Source organism: Oryzias melastigma, linkage group LG1 (genome assembly GCF_002922805.2).
Source record: "Oryzias melastigma strain HK-1 linkage group LG1, ASM292280v2, whole genome shotgun sequence".
NCBI lineage: Eukaryota > Metazoa > Chordata > Actinopteri > Beloniformes > Adrianichthyidae > Oryzias > Oryzias melastigma.
The window spans coordinates 28118677-28138322 of record NC_050512.1 but is presented as its reverse complement, the minus strand read 5'-3'; the positions used below and the strand labels follow the sequence as shown (position 1 = coordinate 28138322).

At 38.8% G+C, this 19646-nt stretch overlaps 1 protein-coding gene across 4 annotated transcripts in view; it reads right to left on the bottom strand.

Annotated features, from left to right (window-relative positions):
• The window catches only part of LOC112157132 (axin-2), a 125654-nt gene that overhangs the window by 38769 nt on the left and 67239 nt on the right, over positions 1 to 19646 (bottom strand). For all 4 annotated transcript variants that reach the window (XM_036213787.1, XM_036213786.1, XM_036213782.1 and 1 more), the window contains exon 4: positions 2887 to 2933. The gene's annotated coding sequence lies outside the window, so the exon portion shown is untranslated. The remainder of the gene's footprint in view (positions 1 to 2886; positions 2934 to 19646) is intronic.

Below are 19646 nucleotides of genomic sequence, written 5' to 3'. Positions count from 1 at the left end.
TATATATATATATATATATATATTTTTTTTTTGCAGGATATCAGTCTGACTTTTTTCTGATACCCAGACAAGACATGGAATTAGCAAATATATTAGAAACCTTGAGTTTTTTTTCCAAAGCTGCCACCAAAATAGTTACCATGGCAATGTGGAAAGAACCCTTTTATTCTGATGGATCACAGCCTTGTTGAAAGATGTGTCAGTGTGTATCTGCAATTACTGACCCAAAAAGTGATTTTTTGTGATTTTTCTAATGGTTGCTCTGAAACTTTAATGACTAAAAGTCCTGCTCTCTGAAATCCAAGCGCAAAACCTTCAACTCTAATTGGACCAAAGGAAGAAACCCTTTCAATCAAAATACCTCAGATAATATAAGGCACAGGGTCCTTTGTCGTTAAAGGGGTGTATTAATGTAATACATTTCTGTCAGTAAGAATGATTCTCTATCCATTTCTTTCTGTTTTTGTGTTCTGTTTCTGTTGTGTATGAACGTATCAACTCACCATCAGCTCTTGTCTCCTTTGGATGTGAGTTTGTGTCATGAACTCCTATGTAACTGGGGTTAAAACACCAAAATGAATGTATTTACAACAAATGATTGTTTTTTTTGTGTGTTTCTCTGCTCCTTTTAATGATTAATTTACATTGCTTATTCCTGATTTTTCCACTTGATACGTTTCTGACACATAGTCAAACTGCTGAGGAAACTTTTTAGACACGTTTTGAATCGGAGCGACACAAAACCAAGCACATTTTTAACCAAAAATTGACTCCACACATTTCTGGATGTCTGCCTTTGTTGTTTTATCATTTCCAAACAGTTAAAAACACAAAACTAAAGGACAAATGTATTAGAAACACTGAATGGAATTGAGAACTCTCAAGAAATCTCAAACTGTGAGATCTCACAGCCGCCACAACATCAGTGGACTGCACTATAGATCAATCCACGCAGGAAAACTAGACTGTTTGTGATGAAAAACATTCACTTCATGAGACGTGAATGTTTTCCCACACTTGACATTACCAGAAACACAAACCTAGAATGAATGCAAGAGTTCCTTCAGGCTTCCATCAACAGAAACAGACCTAAAAATTCAGACTCTGCTTATATTTAGCTCCACCTTTTGGGTTCCATTCAGCGTTTGAGCGGGTCGTTAGCGGAGCGATTACAGCGACAGATACATCCATTAAGAAAATGTGTGTGTGTCCACACACGCCTGATCACAATGTGCGCATGTGTGTGCATCAATCACTGCAGTGTTGGTGGCGACGAGGCGCTGTTTGTCTTTCTCATAAAAGAAAAAGGAGATCAAAAGGGCTGGACTACCAGCTGGACCTTCAATCACACTGGGACAGCGTGACTTTAGAGCCCTGGGCAGCTGGAGCTCTGAGGACTGGAGGCTTGTGTGTGCATGTTTGTGTGTGTGTGAGCTTTGAGCCCCTTTTAATCGGAGCCCTGCACGTTTTCCATCCCAGAATTCCAAGCTCATCCCGTACCTAAAGGGATAATTCCTGTTTATTACAACTTGGGTTTTGTCTGCGAACGGCTGCTTGCTATTAATGCGAGTCACGTTAATTTTGAAGCTCCCACAGCAACTGGGGGGTGTGGCGACTGGAGGCCTTTACCGGCTTAACACCAAATACCAAAATAAAAGAAATAAACAAAAATGTGTCCTGGTGGTAAAAGAAAAAAAAACAACAAACCCTTGTTTGTGTACCAGTTTTTCAGCATCCCAACAAATTCAAAAAGTATTAAGAACTAGAAAAGTTCCATTACCTGCGATAACGCTAGTGTGAATGATTTTTGCTGAAAGTAGTTGCTGGAGATGCTAAAGCTTTGTGCTGAAAATGGTGATGCAATTTACTGTAATTGTTGCAGGGATTTATTGATAATGCAAAAGCTAATATGTTACATTTGTGAAAAGACTTGAAATTTTGTTAAATAAACTATGAAAGAGAGTTGAAGTCGACCTAAATTTCTGAAAAAAATGTAGTAAAACTGCCTAAAGAAATCCCTAATACATGCCAATATTGCAAAAACATTTATTGTGTTGCAATTAGCCCAAAAATCCTTGGTAAATGCCATATTAGCCAAAAATGCTAGCTTGTTGCTTAAATACTAGCTAAAAATACAGTCAAAAATTCCTCAGTAAACTGAATTAGCCAAAAATATTAGCCTGTTGCTAAAGTAGAAGCTTAAATCTAAATTAGCCTAAAAAAAAGTCCAGTGGGTAACAAATTAGCCAAAAACGTTAGCATCTTTCTAAAATATTAGCTAAACTCCAAATTAGCATAAGAAAACTTCAGTAGATGCCAAATTAGCCAAAAAAGCTAGCATATTGCTTAAATACTAGCTAAGCTCCACAATAGCCTAAAATTCCTCAGTAAACTAAATTAGCCAAAAACGTTAGCATGTTGCTAAAATATTAGCTAAGCTCTAAATGTTTTTGAAAATTACTATAAAAGATGAAAACATGGGCATGAATATATTTAAGGACTTGTTGCTAGTCTACCTAAAATGTTGACATTTGAAGGCTTTCTCATTATATTCATATGGGGCATATTTTGCTCAATATTTCAAAAAAATATAAAGTTTAAAAAAATACCAAAATACAAACAGTAATAGTAACATTTAAAAAAACCAAATTGCTGAAATTGCAAAAAGTGTTATTGAGTTTTTACGTGCACAAAAACTTTAGAGTGGAGCTGGAGGATCACCGTAGTGTGAATAATTACTAAGAGTTTACACAATAAATTAGTTAAAACAGTTTGACATCTCAATATTTCCATGAAAAACAAAACAAAAGTAAAATCTCCAGATGCTCATCATTTTTTCTTTTTCAGCAAACTCAAGTTCACTCATCACCAAAAAGGTGCACTTACAAAATGTAGGGTTGTTGTGGTGACAGGTCCAACATTTAAGGCATATCCTGCAAAAAAAGAGAAAAAAAGAAATAATTTAATGGCTGACAAGAATACTGCAGTTACAAGCATTTAGAGATGGATGGGATGACACGGCACCCATCTGAGAGTCAACACCGGTTGCATGTTATCGAGCGCGCAGGAATGCCTGAGTTCAGCAGCACTACTGGAGGTGAAAGTTCAGAAACTTTGCACATTCTTGCTGAGACATTCCACAGACAAAACTGATCATGTTTCCTTTGAGAGCCTAGTTTCAGCTGAAATGTCATGAAACACCATCGTACCAGCTTTTATACACAATACAAATCATTACTAGGGTTCACAAATGTCCACAGTTCGTCTGTTTCCTCACAGCATTCCTGGGATTTTGGAAATATTTCTGGAGAATAATGTAAATCATGTACATCAGTCCAAAAAAACACTTTTTGTTACATTAGCGATTCAATTCAAGCCAACTTTGAGTTCAGTTGAGGGTATAAAGAAGAAAGAAATTTTAAATTCTGCCTTATTTTTGTTAAATTATCATGATTGGACCACCTTCAAAAGTATTTCTGCTCGTTTTCTGCCTCTAAAGTTGCAGACATGCTTTGAGATATGCTGAGATAATACAGCAATCTGTTTTTCAATCATTATTTAAAGTGAAATAAAGTCATAGAAACTTGTATGTCTGTGTACAAAATAATTACCCTGTGTAATGAATAAGATGTGGTTAACCAGATCTTTCTGGAAAGTGTTCAGTTTCTCTTGCCACACCCAAAAATGATGAGAGCCAGACCTGTTGAATCAAGTAATGACTTAAAGAGAAACTCTAACAGAGAGAAGCAGAATAAAAGATAAAAAAAAAATAACATATCATGCTGCAAACTGAAACAAACTCACTGAGGCGTGTCAATCTGAAGAGAAATACTAGAAGATTTCTACACTGCAAAACGAGCCTCTTAAAAATAAGTGAAAAATTCTTATTGATAGGTTTAAAAACTGCCAAAAATTCATATGTTACCAAATGTTTGAGCTATTAAAACATGTGTTCCTAAATTATGAATATATTTCAATTGAAAAACATTCTGGATTAGAATATTTTTCTTGGACAACAGAAAATAAAAGACATTTTTTCTTATTTAATTTCATAAGATACAGTTTGGACAAGAGAGTAGATCACCTTCTTAGAATCCACCAGCAACTCATTCAAAAAGTCATAAAGAAAGCAGCAAAACAAGTGAGGAAGTGTGATTCTCGTTTCACTCCATTACAACAAATAGACTAGGCACAATAAACATTTTAATACACCTGGACGAACACTATAACTACAGTGAAACATGGTGGTGGTAGTGTGATGATGTGGGGCGACTGTACAGCTACATGACACCATATTTGAAGAAACCATCAAAATCAAGGAAAATCAGGTTGTGGAGGAAAAAAAGTGTGTAGATTTAAATCTGATGATTATGGTTTGTTATTATCACTGAATGAAGAAGATACAGTAGAAGGTAACCTTCTCAAAGGGACCAACAGACCAAAATCACTCCAATAATACAGCGGCAACAGAAGGAATTAAGGAAAATTCCAACACTTTTGTGGGAATTTTTCCTAATTCCTCTCCAACTCATCTAAAAAGTCATAAAGAAAGAAGTGAAGGCGTGAAGGCTTCATTTCATTCAGTTATGATTCAACATCACTAACGAGACGAGACACAAAGGAACATTCGGTTAGATGAGTATCCTGTTAGACCTGGATAAGTCCTCTTATGGGCATTCACACGGAACGCGGCAGGCGTGGCGAAAGCTTCAAGTCTCAATGTTAAGTCAATGTAAAGACGTGATCTGCCGCGGCGCGATTTCAGCGGCGAGCTTGACGCGAGGCATTAACCAATCAGAGACCCAGCTTTGGGCATGTGATGTTTTCAGTGACTAGATCAAATGGTAGGAATAAACAGTCAAGATGGCGACTCGATTTGAAGGTTGTCCTCATGATCTTCCATGCCGCTAAGTTCCCAGTATCTGTCCCAGTTACTGGCGAAGGCGGGATACACCCTGGATAGATCGTCAGCCCGTCACAGAGATCATTGAGATGGATGGACGGCTATGTTAGCCAGCTGGCCGGTGGATAGCTTAGCGAGCTAGTTAGCTCCGCTCCCCCAGCTCCGGCAGAGCTGATAGTTGTTGCCGCTGCTCAGGCTCCGGCAGAACTGATGGCGAGCGCTGCTGTCCAGGCGGCCGGAAGATCTAGCGAGGTCTACTGCCCAGTCTACGGGTTCCTGGTTGGCCGCTGGCGGTTAGCTTCCCGTCAACACAGAGATCCGCCGTGAGTGCTGCCAGTGACTCTGTAGAGTTCTCTAAAACATATAAACCCAAGATACTCGCTCAACCAAATCCATGATGTGACAACAAATCAATTCCAGAAGAACTTTGGCGATTCTTCTGGAGCGTCAAGCTGTTGAACAGTAAATTTGACAGGCGTCAAAGCAGGGAGGCTTGCTTGAATTGCCCGGACCATTCTAAACTGGCCAGGAGAGGACCGGTCCAGTCCAGACCGCCCAATGGAAACGAGGCATTGGACTCATAGACGGGCAAGGTGGGAAGAAAACCTACAATACTTTAATCAGAGGTCGACCGCTCTACCTCTGCACCACTTACCATGTCAGACATATTATATTAAATTACTCCAAAAAAGAGAGCGACCATGCGACAAGTGAAAACGAAGACATTAAAAAAGCACTTGAAGACGTGACAGGAAACGTTAAAGTCATGAAGAATCTGCTACTGCCGCTACTGCAGCGACCTGAAGAGACTTCAAATCCAGAATGAACAAGTGGATGACTTGAAACAACACATCAAGATGATCAACGTTATCATTACTGGATTACAAACTCCAGTCTAAGGCTAACACAGCTAAAGCTAACTGAGCTAATGCTAATGGTTCTGATCTCCAGAACAGAAGGAAAACTGTGGAGCAACAGGTTGAAGCTTTTCTCAGGTCTACAGGAAATCCTGTGGATGTAAATAACATTGAGACCTGTTTTGATTGCTTGAAATATTCCAAATCAAATTCTAAAAAGAAAAAAAAAAGTGAAAATGATGTCGCAAGAATCTCTGGATCTATCTATGGAAAACCAGAGATGGAAATCTGATATCTTTGGGTTTTTAAAAATATATTTTCTTACCACTTTGAAAAACCGCCTGTATTGTATCGATCATCTTCCTCAAGAACCAGTTACTTAATTATGGGGGTGCAAATACTGTACTTCTTTAAAAAAAGTTTTAGGATATGTTTGGAAATATTTTTTTCAAGATAAACCAAGTAATCTTGGCTGAATGTGAGGCTATCTTTAGTGACAAAACATGAAAGCAAAAAGATATAAAATTCCATTGGGGACAAATACTTTGTCAGTACCAGGACTCAAAGCGGAAACTTTAGTTTCCTTGCTGGAAGGCTTTTGTCTAAAGAATGTACGTTCCTTCTTCCTTTTACCTTGTTTTCCTCACTGCTCATAGAATCACAACAAACATAAACATAAACAAGCATCATATTAGAGTCTGAAACAGAGTCCGGACTCTAAAGGAGAAAAATGACAAACAACACAAACAAGTTCGCTGACAGGCCGGCGGTGACAGAGGTCGACGAGTTGCTTCGGATGCAATGAGAGGGTGAAACTTCAGTTGGATTTGTGCGTAATGATATCATCAAGTGAATTACTGGTCTTCAAACGGCGAGTGGGAAAACAGGTTGAAGCACAAGGTTTCGAAAGCACAGATCAAAGGAGGAGGCGTGTTACACGAGGAGCGAATTACAGTGTGGGGAAGAGATAACCGGTGTGACAACTGCAATCTTGCCAAAAATCTTTCTTATTAACTGCTTCAAAGATTAAAGAAAGGTTGACACAACGTTTACCGGTAAATGTGCCCCACTGAGTGTTTGCATAAGCTGCTCTTTTGTTAACTGGAGTGTGCTTTAGGGAGGAGGAGGACTGGGGGATTACTTTATGTCCTCTTTGGATTTTTGAAGGCAGCTATAAGCCACGTCTTTCAAGGCCGTCGTTGGAAAGTGCCTGGTCAGTAAAAACACAAAAGCAGGCTGCTGTGAAGCTGCTGGCTGAAGGCTTCTGACTCTGCAGCAAAAAAATGCATGGAAGCTGCTTGAAAATGGTTCTTCAAGAAAAAAAAAAAAAAATCTCTTTGAAATCTGAATGATATTTCAGTCAAGAGGCAAGAGCCTGCGGTTGTGTGGGTGAAATCCGGATTCCATCCAATGTTCAAAGCCTTGAAATACATACGGCGCACAATGTTAAAGCTTTCCTTTTCACAATTTACAATGCATAAACACCGCGGTTTACAGAGGCCCTGGGTGATTATCTGCACAGAGGTCTGCTTTTTCCTCAGGCTGCCCCCCCACAGAGCAATTCTTGAAACTGCACCCCCAGATCCTCTGCACCAAAATACACCGATTTCAGATTGACCAGAGGGCTCCAGCCCGAAAGAGAAGCTCCCGTCTGCTTAAAGACCCACTGCCATCCTTTGATCTGTTGGAAAAGCGTTCCCAGTGGTCTTTAAATTACAATTATACTGTTTTTAGGTAAAATCTGAAATCATTTTCTACAGTTTCTGCAGGAGCAGTAGTTCAATAAAAATTCCCCTCCTGCCTCTTGCTGAGAGCTCTCTGTTACAGCTCACCCTGTGTATTTTGTCACAAATAAGTTCTTTTTCAAACAATGTATTTTTTTTTCTTTGTCTGCTCCAACAATTTGAATAGAGAAATATTTAGAATTGCAATTTTGAGCTTAACTATCTTGCCAAATTCAGAGTCATCATGAGCGATCCCCCGTCTTCATCAGCAGAATACTGTCTGTTTTATGGTTTTAATTGTATTAGGTTTTGTTTTCTAAATATATTATGGATTTATTATAATTTTAATTAATATTTTTACTTTTTTAACTACGATGTTTTTTATTGTTCTTTAGGTTTTAATGACTTTTTTTGTTTTTTTATGTTTGTGTGATAATTGCAAGCAGCTAGCGGCTCTTAGATTTCCATCAGGATTATTAAAGCTTCTATTCTCTTCTTTTCTAGAAGAATGGTGCTGGGTATCGCTAATAACTTACAAAATCAATTCTATTCGATTCACCAAAGTCTGGATCGATTTGATTCCAATTCTCTCTCTCTCTCTCTTGATTCTTTAAATCCATTCAATTTTGAGTTTATGTATATGTACGTTTTTTTATATATATATATATATATATATACTATATGTATATGTATATATGTACACACACACACATCCACCCCTATACACACACACACATACTCGTTTCCATGCTCTGTGGGTACCAATTTTGTAGTCATCACTTGCGGGGACCACCTTTCCTGAGGTACAAGAACACCCCCCCACACACACACACACACGCACACACATATATATATATATATATATGTTTGCAAGATTTTTTATATTAATCTGATACAGTTCACATGCCTCTCCAGTTTCAGTTTGGCCACTAGGTGGCGATCGCTCTGTAGCATTACACCTTATTCTAGAACAGAGGTGCCAAACTCGACCACACAGGGAGCCAAAATCCAAAACACATCTCAGGTCACAGGTCAAACAGGATAAACATCTGAACATACTTAAAACTAAATTTTTAAAACTCTAAAAACGTAACTTTTTAATGTGGACCAAACCTCTGGATGCGGCCGGTACCCCATTCCGGAGCCCTAACCCCAGCCTGGTCCGCATCTGGTACCGCGTCCAAAACCAGTGCTGATCGACACCCGGTACTGTCCGGTCCCAGGTTAAGGTTAGGATATCGGTGCGGCCCATGTCCTAGTACCAGTCCGGTACCGATTTGGGGCCCAGAGGTTGAGGAGACGTCAAAAAACAACGAGTTTTGGACAACCAAAACGTAAAATTTTGACATGGAAGGTCCTTAACCATGTGTCAATATGTGACGAGTCGGGAATGAGACTGTGTTGGAATATGTTACCAGCACAAGAACACATCGGGCCGTTATAAACAAAAATATAAAATTATCTGGAGGGGCCGGATATAATCACCCCGTTTGCCCGATCCGGCCCCCGGGCCATGCCTTTGACACGTGTTCTGAAGAAGAAAGTATGAGCAAAAAACACAGTTTTAGACCACAAGTGGTTACTTTAAAAAATATTTCCTTAAAAGAATCGGTAAAATTCATGCTGTGAGTTTATAACGACGTTCATTTAGTTAGCAGTGTATGTGTAGGTCGACCGAAAGGTTAGCATTAGCCGTCCTATGGGGAATCCCATTAAATGTTAGCATGTTAGATCAATTAATCGATTTTATCAACCCATCCATACACAAGAAAATGTTCAAAACACTGTTTTCATCAGAGTGGATCTTTTAAAATTCCTATCCTAGATTTAATAAGTCTATAAGTGCTCTTTAAGTCATGCAAACTGAATTGGATAAACTCCGCATCAGTCCAGGTTATGTATTTACCACTTCTTCAGCAGCTCTGATAACAGACGAGCAAATGCACCAATTTTTCATTTTTCAAAAGTGCAGAAAAACCTGAGCAGAGCTGCTTCTCCACAAGGGCCTCACTGATCCACCATAAAAAGACCGACTTCCTTCGTTTGCATTTGATTCACAGGCTTTTCAGCAACAGGAGAACAGCCAACGGAAGAGACGGGACGAGCTCCTGGGCCTTCAGAAGTCTCGTCAGAAGCCTTTCCTTTCTGCGCTTTGTCCCGCCGATATTCATCTTGCAAGGCTGAAAAGTGAAGACGGCACAAACTTTGGGCTTAAAAGGAACTTTTCAACATCAAAGAGAAACCTCGCAACAGGATCGAGCATTTGAAACATGAAAAAGAAGAAGAAGAAGAAGAAGAAGCGACACTGTAGGAATGGAAGGGACTTCCAAACTAAGAGGAAAGTTAGAGAATCAGATAATGGGAAGAAGATGAAAAGGGTTTTGTCTTCGTAGTGAAATGAGGCAGCAGACACATATGGAGTGGGCTGATTGAGGCACAATCAGCTCAACATATCCCAATAAAGGTAGACCTAATCGCTCCGTGTTCTCGCTCCGTACAAAATGAGGATAGAAGCAGTAAAAGTAACAGATTTCAGCGGCTTTGTTTCACCTTGTTAGACAAAACTCTCTGAATTCTCATCGCGCCGTAAAAAAAGAAAGTTTAAAAAAGTTTGAACACCGTTTCCTTTATCTGAAAGATCACATCGGGTTTTTTTAAATTTGCAACAAAAAAAAGCCGAAACATCTTTCTTTCTACCTCCGCTCGGCTTGTCTCTCAAAAGAAAGCTGACTTCATCACGGCACCTCAAGAGTTTGACGAAAATGAAAGCTAAGCTCTGGCATCTTTTTTTTTATTATTATTTTCTTCGCTCAATGGCAAAATGAATAAATGATACTCCTCCTTTTAATCGACGCGCCCTGCGATAACAAAGAGACTTTGAGACACTTTGAGGGCATCTAACGATCAGAAGCATCAGCAGGTGCTCTTCGCTTCTGTTGATGGACAGGCAGATCAAAAAGCAAGCCCCTTAAACGCTTACACCCACTTTAGAATCATTTCTTTCTTTCTCTCTCAAAACAGGAAGAAGGAAGTAACCGTTTCATCTTTTCTCCCTTCTCCAATCTCAAAGTTTTTACTCATGATGAAGCGCTCCATATTGAGGACTTGGAAGGTGCCGTGTCTCTCGATAGAAGTGACATTTTATCTATATATAGTGTTAGAGAGAGCTTCAATTTAACTTTGTCTGACGCAGAGCATGCCTGGCGTTGATGTGGCTGACAGCTGCTGGTTGAAAGACACGCAGGAAGTACAGAAGATTCAAATGAAGCTTTGCCATGACGAGCAGGGGCTTGATGTATGCTAATCAATCGATGGAACAGAGGCGGCGCGTTTTTGGTGGGGAGAGAAAAAGGAAGCAGAGCGTGAGTGAGAGAAAGTTGTCAGACAGCGCTCACCAAGATATCAAAAAGTCACAAAGTTTGTGTCGCCGCACAAGAGCCCAAATCGCATGTGGTATACGCTACAAAAGCTTCGACTTGAAAAGTATCGCATCTGATATAAAGGGAGAGAAATTGGGGCAATTCTCTGTATGTCGTGGCAGCAAGCTAGATTTTTTTTTTTAGTTTGACAAGGGAGGGGTCGATCTTTGTTTCTGTGACACCTCCAGTGATTCCTCTGCTCAGTCCTTCAAAGGACACGCGGCCGCAGGATGCCGGATTTCCATAACAAAAGACACTGAATCGTCCCAGAGAGTTAAGGTATAACTCAGGATCAAACCAACGTGTCTGATGGAATCTGTCAAACGCTCATATCTAACGAAACGCACAGTTACAGATGGACAAAGTATACGCTTTAGAAAGACTCATTCAGGGCTGACAGGCAGCTCAGTGGACCGCTGGAGGAGGGTTGTTGCTGGCAGATTGTGGGTTTCATTTAAGCTCTAAAAACGGCTGCTTGCATCGTTCCTCAAGATTAAGGCTTGGATTGGGGTTATTCAATGATTAAATCCCCCGGTATTTATGGTAGTCATCGGTACCCATGACCCCTCTAAGGGTTACATGTAAAGAACACTAGATGTGTTTACATGGAGACAAGTAATCGGAATAAACGTCTAATCAGAATAAATAGGTCTGCAAACGCCAATCGCAATAATCTGACCCAATCAGACTCATTCTGATCTAAATTTCCTTCCTACTGAGACCTAATGGTTATGGTGATTGTTCCCTCATGAAACAAAAATATATAGCAATATACTGGAAAATATATGTAAATATACTGTCAATATATTAAGAAATATACAGTATCTAAATATGTCATTTACCCATATATTTTTGAAATATATTGCAATATATGGATAGTTAACCTATTTTTTAATAAATATATTTATAATACACCATATTTCAGTACAGAGAGCAATATATCACAATACATGGGTTAGTATATTTTAATATAAGATAACGGTAATACTTGGAGTATTTCAATGCACTGATAAATATTGCTTCTATACATGGAATATACTGTAAATATATTGTTCTCTGTTTAATGAGAAATATATTGTTGTTTCTTAAGAGTTCTTCTGTACATACTATATATATATATATATATATATATATATATATATATATATATATATATATGTGTGTGTGTGTGTGTGTGTGTGTTTATTCTAAAGAATGTAGAAGTTGGTTTTCTTTTTTGTTGCTTTGTTGAAATGGAAAAAAAAAGAAGTAATTACATTAGTACATACATGTTGTCTTTGATTTCCTATTTGAACAAATCAAGTGTTGTGGTTTTACTAAAACCTGTTTCTGTGGGTTAATCCAGCTAAATCAAATAATTTGTTTATTCAGCTCCATGTTTGGATCACAAAAAGGCTTAGATAAAGCAAAAATGTGTTTTCCTTCCAAGAAACTTGAAATTGTTGTGCACTTTAAAACATGTTCCTCATTTGTAAGGATTCAGTTACATGGTATTTGAAAAAACAAAGCCAGAAAAAAGTAAGTAATTACATTTTTGTAAATTTTTTCAGAAAATAATTGAAACTGTGGTATATTGTGATATACGTCATAATTGTGATATAGTATAATGTATATGGTGATATACAGTTTACACATCCCCCTGCTGCAGACTGCACAAAGATCCTGTTTGGGCGGTTCATGTGATAAGTGAGCACAAGTACGTTCCTTGTGTGCAGCCTGACGGGTAGAAACAAGAAAATCAGACAATCCGAGTGCAGTTTATTTGGACTTCCTACAGACACAGTACGAGAACACCCAGAATACTATTGGCTGTATATAGAGAACTGGACTGAGTAAGAGAGACGTCACCCATTCAAAATGACTTACATCCAGTTCCAGCCGAACGCAGCCAAATCAGTCGCCATTTTACTACAATATGTCCGTCGCCATGTTGGAACCAGACATCCTCAGTAAGCCTGACTACCATTTCCATGGCAACCACTAATCAGTAGTGATCATGTTAGAAGGCCAGACCCAATCAAATGCTTCGAACGTTCAACGCGAGGCCACCTACTTTTACTGAGGCATCTGATTGGTCCGTTCATAGCTTGAATAACATTTCATACAATAAAAACATCATGAAAAAATTGGATTATCAAGAACATCTTAAAGAGACGTCGCAGAGCAAGAATGGTTATTCTGAAGAATAGAATAATAGTTCTTTAATTCTCAGTAGAAGTTTATGGGATTTTGGCTTTTTGGGATATGTCCTGTTTGATACGCGAGGAGGAGGGGTCCTTCGGTCCAGTTCTATATATACAGTCAATGCAGCATACACACGTGGTCAGCATAAGGCCAGTATTCGTACTTCACTAATGACTAGACATCACGCATACGTCATCAGTGTCTACTACTTATATTTTCCTAATGAATACTTAAAAAAAACTACCAGACACAACAATGGAATGTTCCATTTTCATAAAGCCTGAAGGAAACTGCAGGACACACCTGCACTCACCTCAAAATGCATTTGACTATAAGGCTTAAAAAGTGAGATAAACAGGCTAATGAAATGTTAAATTGCCAAATAGTCTTTCAACTGAGAGATGATTACATGCAAAGAGAGACAATGACCGCCATCGTTCTGTGGAGACGCGGCGCCTTTGTCTCCAGAAGCTTCTGTCAGAGGGTCGAATCAGCTCAGCGTCTGACGTGGTGGACAAACAAGGGCCGTGCTTTCAGAGCGACTCCCCGCTCCCGTTTCTCATTTACAGAGGAAGCGTGCCGTGTCAGCGCCGTCCTCCGTCAGAACAAGGGCGCTCACAGTCAGCGGGACAATGGACAGTAGGGCGTGAGGTGCCGGTGGACTCATTGTGACTCATGATGTCGTGGACATCAGAAGCCGGGCTGCCAGGCATCACGCGAAGGTCAGCGGGTCAAGAGTGCGGGCGGCCGGGAAAGTGGTAAACAGGGACAGACGGACTGTTTGAGGCGGCGATGAAAGGACTGCATTCTCCAGATAAGCAAAGTATGTACAGTCATGCACATTGACTGGAAGAATGAATCCAGACCAGAAGGGACAAAACAGCAGCGATGCTTTTGATAAACCTTCTCTGCAGATCTCGCCTTATTCTGCTCCCATGCTGCAAAGGAGCGAAGAACAATAACCTCTGTAATCCACCGCATACCAGGCTTTGCACAAAGAAGAGTCAGGCCCCCTAGTGGCACAGCAGCTGCACGTGTGTCCTTATAGAGAATTTTTATAACCCAATTTAAGGTTTTTGTGAAGAAAAAAGAGATCTAAGAGTGATGCTGGTGAATAAACTGTCAGAACTGAGACGTCTTAATGAGAAAAATCCAGGAACAGGCAGTGATGAACAACAGAGAGTCATCTGTGTCATTACAATTTAGACCTGATAAAAGATTTTTGTTTTCAACAAAAAGTCATCCAACAGAAGCAAGAAAGATTCATTAAAGAAATGTGTTGGTTTGTGTGGGTTCTTAACTTAACCGTCCAAGAGCCTTTAAACCGTTTGATTAAAGTTTACATCTCTCAGTATAAGATGGATAAAATAAGAAGCAATAAATTCTATTACTATGAAAATAAAGACGTATATTTATGAAAAAAAGGAAACATCAAGGAAAAGGTCATGCTTTTTCAAAAATAAAGACTAGTTATCCAATGAGATCCATCAAAACAGCTATTTATTTTCTCTTTATTATTATGATAGTGTGAATACTATAGTGATTCTCCTGCTCCTTACCGGACGTTTTTCACCAAGAAAAACTCAATCACACGTTCAAGTATTTCATCAATCCTGGTATCAGGACATTACTGCTTGTATTTTTGGTATTTATAAACTGTATAGTTTTTTAAATATTGAGCAAAATATGCCCCATAGGAAATGAATGAGAAAGTCTTCATATTTCAAAATTTTAAGTAGATTAGCAACAAACCTTTGAATATATTCATGGGTAATGTTTCCATCTTTTGTTGTAATAAAAAAATCGAGCTTAGCTAATATTTTAGCTAATGTTTTTGACTAATTTAGTTTACTGAGGAATTAAAGGCTGTTTTGGAGTTTAGCTAGTAACAAAGCAATGTGCTAGTTTTTTTGGGTAATTTGGCATCTACTGAGGTTTTTTTGGGGGCTAAATTTGGGCTATTTAAGCAACACACTACAAGTTATTGCAAAATTGGTTCGTATAAGGTATTTTTAATCAATTTTACTACAATATTTTCAGAAATTTAGGTCAACTTCAGCGCTCTTTCATAGTTCTTTAACTAAGTTTCCAGTCTTAGCAAATTTAACTTTTTGCAAATAGTTTTTGCATTTTCAGTGAATCCCTACTGCAATTAAAGTAAATTTTGTCGCCATTTTTAGCAACTACTTTCATCATTCCCACTAGCATTATTGCAGGTAATGCAACTTTTCTCATTTATTGTACAAATCCACATGCCAGAATGAATTTGGACTTCATAATTTTGACCAGGAGTGGCCAAACTTTTTGACTCGTGAGCCACAAAGGGTTCTAAAATTAGACGAGAGTGTTTAGTAATCTACCTCATAAGGGAAAGAACATGGAATCTGGAAAATAAATGCTTTAATTTTGATTGAAAACTAACAAATATATTTTAAAACAGAGATTTAATTTCAAAACTATGACTTTTGTTTTCATTTTAATTGCACCAATTGGTTGATGTCCTTCAGGGATGTATGTAATGTTGGATAAATGTTGTGTTCATGTGGTGTTGGAATGACTGACCAACCCCAAAAAACACACACATGAATGTCAGAAAAATCAACAAATCTCCCAACATCACATGAATGCAGAACAACTTTCTGCACCTAAACAAAGTCAATGTATTTATAGTGCACCGTCTATGTGAAGACATCAGAATTACAGGAAAAATGAGACATTATTAAGGACTATCAATATAATTTATTCTAGTTTGGTGGGCCAGATTGAACAGTTTAACAGCCGTAGTTTGCCCACCCCTGAAGCAGAGTCATGACGGCGTAAATGGGGTGCAAGCCGGAAATCCAGTCCTTATGGGTCAAGAATCTTCATCTGAAGAGGCCCAGTTTCCTGCAATGTCCTTATGCTTATAATTATACAATGCTGACTCTACAAAAAATGTATTTCCTTAATGCTAAAGTAGCCGTCTGCAATGTGCTGTACTTCTTCCAAACTGAAACACAATATTGGTTCTTCTTTGTTTGTATTTATGTTTTTCTTGGTAAACAGAATTTTGTTTCATAAATGTATTACTGACCTCAAAAATTATTAATTCAAAACTTATTAAATTATCATTTTTATTATTGTAAAATGTCGACTTGTTCTTAATTGTGTGAGTGTATCCTTGTAAACTTTTTTCTCAAACTACGACGACTTTAATTCTCATAAAATTAAAACTTTTAAATGTTACAGCTTTATTCTTGCAAATGTATTTGTAACAGGGTTCCTGTTCTCCAGAGATACTAGACTTTAAACTTTTTAAGAAGACGTTTGCTACCAATAGCTTCATCCTTTTAGCTCAGTTTTTCACTAACCGGTTAACAAAAAAATAAAATGATGAAAGATCTGTAATAATTATGTTAAATTACCTGCATTTTCGCATTCTTCAGTCTTACATTTTTAACCCCAGCCGTTCAACATGACAGAATATTTTATTTCAAAGTATAAACAAAAGGGTTTAACTATTTGGAGAGGCAGAACTTTGTAAGTGTAAATTCAGTAGAATGGCACCAAAATGACAACTGTGGACTCCAAAAGAGATATGCAACACCCATGAGAACCTTAAAGCTTCTGTGCTCAGATCATCCACCAGAGGAGCTGCTGCTTTGAAACAATTGAAAAGATTAATCATTTAGTTTTACTAATAGTTACAGTGTGAATAAAGTGTGTGTGTGTTTTTTTCTTTTTTGTATTTTAGACTCATGTCTTAAATCTAGTGCTATGAACATTAATTAATCAAAAAGAATTAACTACATTAATGCAAATGAATCGAAGAAACAGTCCTTCGCTTTAACTAGGCGGTCCAGGCTTCATTATACCAAGGTCACTTACAAAAGAGATAAGTATTCAATCAGTTTTTAGTACTTTACTTTTGTGTTTTTGATGAGTTTTTCACTAAAAATGGATTATTTGATCTATGATCTGGAGCCATATTGGAAAAAATGACTTTTACCTGGTAAAACGTTGCGATTAATCGCGATTAATCCCAACACAAAGGTGAGATTTTTTTTTTTGTAATCGATTGTCTGCACTAATTAAAAATAAATGTTCTAAATGTAGAGTTTTGTGTGTGATTTTATACTGTGATAATAAATGGTTGGCAAAACCACAAAAACAAAATTATAGCGATTAATTGCAATTCAGGTTTGCGATTAATTAGTTAATTTTTTTAATTGATTCCTGCTCCTACTTAGGTCCAACTTTTAACATCCAGGTGTAACAGGATTTTGGGGCAAACTTCCTGCATTTCTACCTGTTTGCTTTAGTAATTAGAAACAGAATCTTTCTTCATAAAAAGCGTGACTGATGATCAGATCAGTTCTGAGATATTTATAGGGTTAAACTGCAAATAGTCAAAAGTAAAAAAATAAAAACACGGTTAGCCAATTACTTCTTTCTGCAATTAATTCAGTTAATGCTTCAACTTGATCGACATTTCATGGACTATGTTGGGTCTTATCCACCCATAAAGAACTTTTAAATGTCGAGATGTTCTTCATCCTCACAGCGCCCTCAGCTTTCATCGTTTGTGCTCCAGTGATTTCTTGTGCTTAATGCAACGTGTTCACTTTTCACAGCAGAGTGCACGCTGCATCTCAGGCTGAAAAGCTCTCACTGAAGAATGTAATGAGTCAGTGAATACTGCGCGAGACCACGTTAAGCACGAAAGCTTAAACCACAGAGATCTAAGCACGACAGCCTCCTTAAAGAACTGCACCTTAAGAGAGAATAGAGAACCGTTTAACAGAAGAAAATTTGTTTAAAACTCGGATTTTATTGATGCAAGAACTGCTCACCTTCCTGTTATGATAGGCTGTCCTAACAGATTCACATATCCAATACTTTATACTGTTATTATTGATGCAGAAATACATAAAAGGCAACAGTTTCTGCACAAAATTTGTACTTCAAGCTGTTTTATTTGTATCCGTATAAAACATGTATAATGACAAAGCTCTTTATCGCTCTTTAAGCATTGTTTTGTTTTGGTTCTAAAGTAGAACCATTTAAAAAAGACAAAGAAAACATTTTGGTTACGGATCACAGGGTTTGATTTTCCTGAAACAGGAGAAAAGAATGCAGTTATGTATGTTCGCTAAGGTCCTTCAGTGGTGGTCACATGTGAAGGAGGTGGAGCCATGTGGGCGCTGCAGGTTTTTGGGTCGTATGGAGGGTTGTAAAGTGGCAACAAAGAATTTAGATTTGCTGCTAAAGTATTGTCCATCTGTAAAAAGATTACACACTTGAGAGATTTGTGTGTCTGTAAAAAGATTCTGTTTTTGTAAAAAAAAAAAAGTCCATCCATAAAAAACATTTATGAAATTAGAAATGTGTTAACGTGTTAAACTGTTTTGTAACTCTATAAAAAATGCTTGTCCATAATGTGTGAAACATCACGGGCACTTGGGAGCATGCTCATTACGCTATAGTGACAAAACCTACGTTACAAGTACATTATTTCGCTTCTCAACAAGTCAACCAGTCAGCCAGTCGGTGGACCTGCCGATCAGAGACACGATATTCATGTTAAGAACGTGGATTTTTACAGACATATAAATCTCTTATTACAGTTACAAAAGGTTTTTACAAACAGATGCTTTCCCTCTCTGCGTATCAACCTCACCAAACTTCAGATTTTTTAACTCTTGAAGTGCAGTATGTTACCCCAAAGTTGCGCCGTGCCGCTCAAATTGCACTACTGCCAAATTTATGTCACGCCCGACGCTCAAATTGGGCCACAGGACCTAAGACCGCGACTATAGATAAAATTAGGAGCCCCTTTTTTTTTTTTTAATGTCTCGATTAGGCCTGAGCCGGCAGCCTCTGCCCCCCCGCAGTGACTCTCTGCCTGCTGGCATATCGAGCGAGTGAGCTCCGCCGCGGGAGTCCCTGAAAACATCACGTGTCCAAACCCAGCCAGCAAGGCCAAGTGGGCCCCACATGGTTCGAAAGTGGGCAGAGAATGTGGGCCCCAATTGGGTTTGTCCGCAGTTCCCGTGGTGGCCCCAGCTGTGTTTGCCCACATTGGCTTCGCTGTCATAGGGACAGGAGGCCTGGACAGTGACCTTGCTAGCTCTGCTGACTCCTGGGCCTCAGCACTTGCCTGCTTTGCCGGACCCTGGGCAGCAGAACTCGCCACGCTGTTCACCGGGCGACTGGCTAATATAGCCACCTAAGAGAATGTGGACGAACACAGCTGGGGCACCACGGAACCTACGGACAAGCCCAATTGGGGCCCACATTTTGTCCCCACATTTAAACTCTATGGGGCCCACTAGGCCTTGCTGGCTGGGAAGCTGAGTTCCTGATTGGTAGATGCGACGCAGCGACCTGTCAAACTTCAGATATTTAAATTTTGGCAGCACCACCATTACGAACTGAACCGCTCAATTCACACAGTGGGGCTTCAATTTGCCCCAGACCCCATCTGAACCACTGACTTAGCATTAAAACTGGCTGCCTCTGCCTCACGGTTCACGTTCGGTGTGAATGCGCCTTAAGGGGATAATTCCTGCATTGAGTC